The sequence below is a fragment of the Oncorhynchus mykiss genome, chromosome 5, assembly GCF_013265735.2.
Source record: "Oncorhynchus mykiss isolate Arlee chromosome 5, USDA_OmykA_1.1, whole genome shotgun sequence".
In the NCBI taxonomy this organism is placed as follows: Eukaryota; Metazoa; Chordata; class Actinopteri; order Salmoniformes; family Salmonidae; genus Oncorhynchus; species Oncorhynchus mykiss.
Window position 1 is genome coordinate 24,495,813 of NC_048569.1, and position 7,771 is coordinate 24,503,583.

Below are 7,771 nucleotides of genomic sequence, written 5' to 3' on the forward strand. Positions count from 1 at the left end.
GCCTCCTGGCGCACTCGAGGAGGAAACCTGGCGGCAACGGAGGAAATCATCAATCAGCGCACGGTCCAGCACGTCCCGAGAGGGAACCCAACTCCTCTCCTCAGGACCGTACCCCTCCCAGTCAACTAGGTACTGATGACCACGGCCCCGAGGACGCATGTCCAAGATTTTACGGACCCTGTAGATAGGTGCGCCCTCGACAAGGATGGGGGGGGGGGGGGGAAGACGAGCGGGGGCGCGAAGAACGGGCTTAACACAGGAGACATGGAAGACCGGGTGGACGCGACGAAGATATCGCGGAAGAAGAAGTCGCACTGCGACAGGATTAATGACCTGAGAGATACGGAATGGACCAATGAACCGCGGGGTCAACTTGCGAGAAGCCGTCTTAAGGGGAAGGTTCTGAGTGGAGAGCCAAACTCTCTGACCGCGACAATATCTAGGGCTCTTAGTTCTACGCTTATTAGCAGCTCTCACAGTCTGCGCCCTATAACGGCAAAGTGCAGACCTGACCCTCTTCCAGGTGCGCTCGCAACGTTGGACAAAAGCCTGAGCGGAGGGGACGCTGGACTCGGCGAACTGAGATGAGAACAACGGAGGCTGGTACCCGAGGCTACTCTGAAAAGGAGATAGCCCGGTCGCAGACGAAGGAAGCGAGTTGTGGGCGTATTCTGCCCAGGGGAGCTGTTCTGACCAAGACGCAGGGTTGCGAAAAGAAAGACTGCGTAAGATGCGACCAATAGTCTGATTGGCCCGTTCTGCTTGACCGTTAGACTGGGGGTGAAAGCCGGAAGAGAGACTGACGGAAGCCCCAATCAAACGGCAAAACTCCCTCCAAAATTGAGACGTGAATTGCGGACCTCTGTCCGAAACGACGTCTGACGGAAGGCCATGAATTCTGAAAACATTCTCGATGATGATTTGTGCCGTCTCTTTAGCAGAAGGAAGCTTAGCAAGGGGAATGAAATGAGCCGCCTTAGAGAACCTATCGACAACCGTAAGAATAACAGTCTTCCCCGCTGACGAAGGCAGTCCGGTGACAAAATCTAAGGCGATGTGAGACCACGGTCGAGAGGGAATAGGAAGCGGCCTGAGACGGCCGGCAGGAGGAGAGTTACCGGACTTAGTCTGCGCGCAGACCGAACAAGCAGCCACGAAACGACGCGTGTCATGCTCCCGGGTGGGCCACCAGAAACGCTGGCGAATGGAAGCAAGCGTACCCCGAACGCCAGGGTGGCCGGCTAACTTGGCAGAGTGAGCCCACTGAAGAACGGCCAGACGAGTAGGAACGGGAACGAAAAGAAGGTTCCTAGGACAAGCGCGCGGCGACGGAGTTTGAGTGAGTGCTTGCTTTACCTGCCTCTCAATTCCCCAGACAGTCAACCCGACAACACGCCCCTCAGGGAGAATCCCCTCGGGGTCAGTGGAGGCTACTGAAGAACTGAAGAGACGAGACAAAGCATCAGGCTTGGTGTTCTTAGAGCCCGGACGATAAGAAATCACGAACTCGAAACGAGCGAAAAACAGCGCCCAACGCGCCTGACGCGCATTAAGTCGTTTGGCAGAACGGATGTACTCAAGGTTCCTATGGTCAGTCCAAACGACAAAAGGAACGGTCGCCCCCTCCAACCACTGTCGCCATTCGCCTAGGGCTAACCGGATGGCGAGCAGTTCGCGGTTACCCACATCATAGTTACGTTCCGACGGCGACAGGCGATGAGAAAAATACGCGCATGGATGGACCTTGTCGTCAGAGAGGGAGCGCTGAGAAAGGATGGCTCCCACTCCCACCTCTGACGCGTCAACCTCGACAACGAACTGTCTAGAGACGTCAGGTGTAACAAGGATAGGAGCGGATGTAAAACGATTCTTGAGGAGATCAAAAGTTCCCTGGGCGGAAACGGACCACTTAAAGCACGTCTTGACAGAAGTAAGGGCTGTGAGAGGAGCTGCCACCTGACCGAAATTACGGATGAAACGACGATAGAAGTTCGCGAAGCCGAGAAAGCGCTGCAGCTCGACGCGTGACTTAGGGACGGGCCAATCAATGACAGCTTGGACCTTAGCGGGATCCATCTTAATGCCTTCAGCGGAAATAACAGAACCGAGAAATGTGACGGAGGAGGCATGAAAAGTGCACTTCTCAGCCTTCACAAAAAGACAATTCTCTAAAAGGCGCTGGAGGACACGTCGAACGTGCTGAACATGAATCTGGAGTGACGGTGAAAAAATCAGGATATCGTCAAGGTAAACGAAAACAAAGATGTTCAGCATGTCTCTCAGGACATCATTGACTAATGCCTGAAAGACAGCTGGAGCGTTAGCGAGGCCGAAAGGAAGAACCCGGTATTCAAAGTGCCCTAACGGAGTGTTAAACGCCGTCTTCCACTCGTCCCCCTCCCTGATGCGCACGAGATGGTAAGCGTTACGAAGGTCCAACTTAGTGAAAAACCTGGCTCCCTGCAGGATCTCGAAGGCTGAAGACATAAGAGGAAGCGGATAACGATTCTTCACTGTTATGTCATTCAGCCCTCGATAATCTATGCAGGGGCGCAGAGACCCGTCCTTCTTCTTGACAAAAAAAACCCCCGCTCCGGCGGGAGAGGAGGAGGGGACTATGGTACCGGCGTCAAGAGCTACAGACAAATAATCTTCGAGAGCCTTACGTTCGGGAGCCGACAGAGAGTATAGTCTACCCCGGGGGGGGGGGTGGTTCCCGGAAGGAGATCAATACTACAATCATACGACCGGTGTGGAGGAAGAGAGGTGGCCCTGGACCGACTGAACACCGTGCGCAGATCGTGATATTCCTCCGGCACCCCTGTCAAATCACCAGGCTCCTCCTGTGAAGAAGAGACAGAGGAAACAGGAGGGATAGCAGACATTAAACATTTCACATGACAAGAGACGTTCCAGGAGAGGATAGAATTACTAGACCAATTAATGGAAGGATTATGACAAACTAGCCAGGGATGGCCCAAAACAACAGGTGTAAAAGGTGAACGAAAAATTAAAAAAGAAATGGTTTCACTATGATTACCAGAAACAGTGAGGGTTAAAGGTAGCGTCTCACGCTGAATCCTGGGGAGAGGACTACCATCCAGGGCGAACAAGGCCGTGGGCTCCTTTAACTGTCTGAGAGGAATGTCATGTTCCCGAGCCCAGGTCTCGTCCATAAAACAGCCCTCCGCCCCAGAGTCTATTAAGGCACTGCAGGAAGCTGACGAACCGGTCCAGCGTAGATGGACCGACAAGGTAGTGCAGGATCTTGAAGGAGAGACAGGAGTAGTAGCGCTCACCAGTAGCCCTCCGCTTACTGACGAGCTCTGGCCTTTTACTGGACATGAAGTGACAAAATGACCAGCGGAACCGCAATAGAGACAGAGGCGGTTGGTGATTCTCCGTTCCCTCTCCTCAGTCGAGATGCGGATACCTCCCAGCTGCATGGGCTCAGCACCCGAGCCGGCAGAGGAAGATGGTAGTGATGCGGAGAGGGAGGCGACGGAGAGCGCGAGCTCCTTTCCACGAGCTCGGTGACGAAGGTCAACCCGTCGCTCAATGCGAATAGCGAGTTCAATCAAGGAATCCACGCTGGAAGGAACCTCCCGGGAGAGAATCTCATCCTTTACCTCTGCGCGGAAACCCTCCAGAAGACGAGCGAGCAAGGCCGGCTCGTTCCAGCCACTGGAGACAGCAAGAGTGCGAAACTCAATAGAGTAGTCTGTTATGGATCGATTGCCTTGACATAGGGAAGACAGGGCCCTGGAAGCCTCCTCCCCAAAAACAGATCGATCAAAAACCCGTATCATCTCCTCCTTAAAGTCTTGATACTGGTTAGTACACTCAGCCCTTGCCTCCCAGATTGCCGTGCCCCACTCACGAGCCCGTCCAATAAGGAGAGATATGACGTAGGCGACACGAGCAGTGCTCCTGGAGTAAGTGTTGGGCTGGAGAGAAAACACAATATCACACTGGGTGAGGAACGAGCGGCATTCAGTGGGCTCCCCAGAGTAACACGGCGGGTTATTGATTCTGGGCTCCGGAGATTCGAAAGCCCTGGAAGTGGCCGGTGGATCGAGGCGGAGATGGTGAACCTGTTCTGTGAGGTTGGAGACTTGGGTGGCCAGGGTCTCAACGGCATGTCGAGCAGCAGACAATTCCTGCTTGTGTCTGCCTAGCATCGCTCCCTGGATCTCGACGGCTGAGTGGAGAGGATCCGAAGTCGCTGGGTCCATTCTTGGTCGGATTCTTCTGTTACGGTGCGTGAATGAGGACCCAAAAGCGAATCAACTTAAACAGAGCTTCTTTAATTACCAAACATAGGTAGGCTCAGATGGACCGGCAGATTCCGACAGGACAGGACAAGGTTACAGCAAACATGACGACAGTCTGGTTCAGGCATGAATGACACAAACAAACAAGAATCCGACAAGGACAGGAGCAGAAACAGAGAGAGATATTGGGACCTAATCAGAGGGAAAAAAGGGAACAGGTGGGGAACGGGGTGAATGGGTAGTTAGAGGAGACAAGGGACAGCTGGGGGAAAGCGGGGGAGAAAAGGTAACCTAACACGACCAGCAGAGGGAGACAGGGTGAAGGGAAAGGACAGAGACAAGACAACATGACAGTACATGACAATTGTCCATTTGGAAGACCCATTTGCAACCAAGCTTTAAGTTCCTGACTGATGTCTTGAGATGTTGCTTCAATATATCCACATCATTTTCCATCCTCATGATGCCATCTATTTTGTGAAGTGCACCAGTCCCTCCTGCAGCAAAGCACCCCCACAACATGATGTTGCCACCCCCATGCTTCACGGTTGGGATGGTGTTCTTCGGCTTGCAAGTCTCCCCCTTTTTCCTCCAAACATAACAATGGTCATTATGACCAAACAGTTCTATTTTTGTTTCATCAAATCAGAGAAGATTTCTCCAAAAAGTACGATCTTTGTCCCCATGTGCAGTTGCAAACCGTAGTCTGGCTTTTTTATGGTGGTTTTGGAGCAGTGGCTTCTACCTTGCTGAGCGGACTTTCAGGTTATGTCAATATAGGACTTGTTTTACTGTGGGTAGATACTTTTGTACCTGATTTCTCCAGCATCTTTACAAGGTCCTTTGCTGTTGTTCTGTGATTGATTTGCACTTTTCGCACAAAAGTACATTCCTCTCTTGTAGACAGAACGCGTCTCCTTCCTGAGCGGTATGACGGCTGCGTGGTCCCATGGTGTTTATACTTGATTTATTGTTTGTAGAGATGAACATGGTATCTTCAGGCGTTTGGAATTTGCTCCCAAGGATGAACCAGACTTGTGGAGGTCTACAATTTTTCTTGGCTGATTTCTTTGGATTTTCCCATGATGTCAAGCAAAGAGGCACTGAGTTTGAAGGTAGGCCTTGAAATACATCCACAGGTTCACCTCCAATTGACTCAAATGATGTCAATTAGCCTATCAGAAGCGTCTAAAGCCATTACATAATTTTCTGGAATTTTCCAAGCTGTTTAAATGCACAGTCAACTTAGTGTATGTAAACTTCTGACCCACTGGAATTGTGATACAGTGAATTATAAGTGAAATAATCTGTAAACAATTGTTGGAAAAATGACTTGTGTCATGCACAAAGTAGATGTCCTAACCGACTTGCAAAAACTATAGTTTGTTAACAATACATTTTTGTGTAGTGGTTGAAAAACAAGTTTTAATGACTCCAACCTAAGTGTATGTAAACCGCCGACTTCAACTTGATTTATTATTTATTTATCCGTTATTTTACCAGGTAAATTGACTGAGAACACGTTCCATTTGCAGCAACGACCTGGGGAATAGTTACAGGGGAGAGGAGGGGGATGAATGAGCCAATTGTAAACTGGGGATTATTAGGTGACCGTGATGGTTTGAGGGTCTGATTGGGAATTTAGCCAGGGTTAACACCCCTACTCTTACGATAAGTGCCATGGGATCTTTAATGACATCAAAGAGTCAGGACACCCGTTTAAACGTCCCATCCAAAAGACGGCACCCTACACAGGGCAATGTCCCCAATCACTGCCCTGGGGTTTCTGGGATATTTCTTTAGACCAGAGGAAAGAGTGCCTCCTACTGGCCCTCCAACACCACTTCCAGCAGCATCTGGTCTCCCATCCAGGGACTGACCAGGACCAACCCTGCTTAGCTTCAGAAGCAAGCTAGCAGTGGTATGCAGGGTGGTATGCTGCTGGCAAACTGTATATGAATATAAGAAATAATGAGCATGACCCCAAAAAATCTCATTCGATTTTGAAAAGTGTGTAAGTAAGTAGTACCTGTAACTGGGCTGTACTTATGGTTGATGTTTGTGTAGACTTTGGTGAAGTTCAGCGTAGTTGCACCACTTAGGAGTCCTACATACGTTGATTAAGTTCTCAAACTGGCAGAGAATGCCACCTTTGGTCTTTATTTAATTTTTATTTCACCTTTATTTAACCAGGTAGGCCAGTTGAGAACAAGTTCTCATTTACAACTGCGACGACCTGGTCGGTCTGTGAACACAACAGATTAACATGTTTATTTTCAATAACTAAACTGTACCTCTGTACAGTAGAATCAAGCACATAATATACTGTGTTACTGTTATGTGGTCCATGTCTGTCACGGTGGACCTGAGATTCCAACCAGTGTTACCATCACACCATTCAATACCTTCAATACTGTTGAGGTATAGAGCCCAAGGGATTGTTTAAAGAGTTACTTATGCTACATTTTGAGAGGTAAATTAATGAAATGATCCTACACACTACTACAGTATAATAAGAAATAGAAACAATCAGACATTAACATACATGGTAACAGATAATGATAATTTAACTATTGGATGACAATAATAGGTTAGTTAAATAATATATGACAAGGCTCTGAATGTCTGTCTACAGAGGTGTTGCTAACAACTTCTAATGACATATCCACAACTAGTGAAAATATTTTTCTGTCAAGGGTCAATTGTTGTGGGTAGAATTAGTTGGGGAACAAAAGGCATCTTGTCACAGTATAAAAAGTATCTTACCCGCATTCTCTCTCTGTAGCTCTTCCATCTCTTCTCACTGGCTGTCACTCTGGCCCCCATGGCTGACAATTCTGCTGCTAGGGCGGATTTATGGAAACAAAACATTAATTTAGACAATGATGTTCATATCAGTGAATAAAATGATCTCTCAAATGAATTCACATCCACACATTTACTTGCATTCTCTCTCTTCAGTTCCTCGATCTGGCTCTCACTGGCTGTCATTATGGCCCACATGGCTGACAGTTCTGTGCTTGAACTGGAATTAAGCAAACAAAAAAATACATTTAAACAATAGTGTTCATACTGTATCACTGACCGAAACTATAAACACAACAAGAAACAATTTCAAAGAATTGATTGAGTTACAGTTCATATGAAGAAATCAGTCAATTGAAATAAATTCACTAGGCCCTAATCTATGGATTTCACATAACTGGGAAAACGGATATCAAATCAAATTTTATTGGTCATATACACATGATTAGCAGATGTTAATGCGAGTGCAGTGAAATGCTTGTGCTTCTTGTTCCAACAGTGCAGTAATATCTAACAAGTAATCTAACAATTTCACAACAACTACCTTATACACACACACAAGTGTAAAGGATGAATAAGAATATGTACATATAAATATATGGATGAGCGATGGCCGTGCGGCATAGGCAAGATGCAGTAGATGGTACAGAGTCCAGTATATACATATGAGATGAGTAATTTAGGGTATGTAA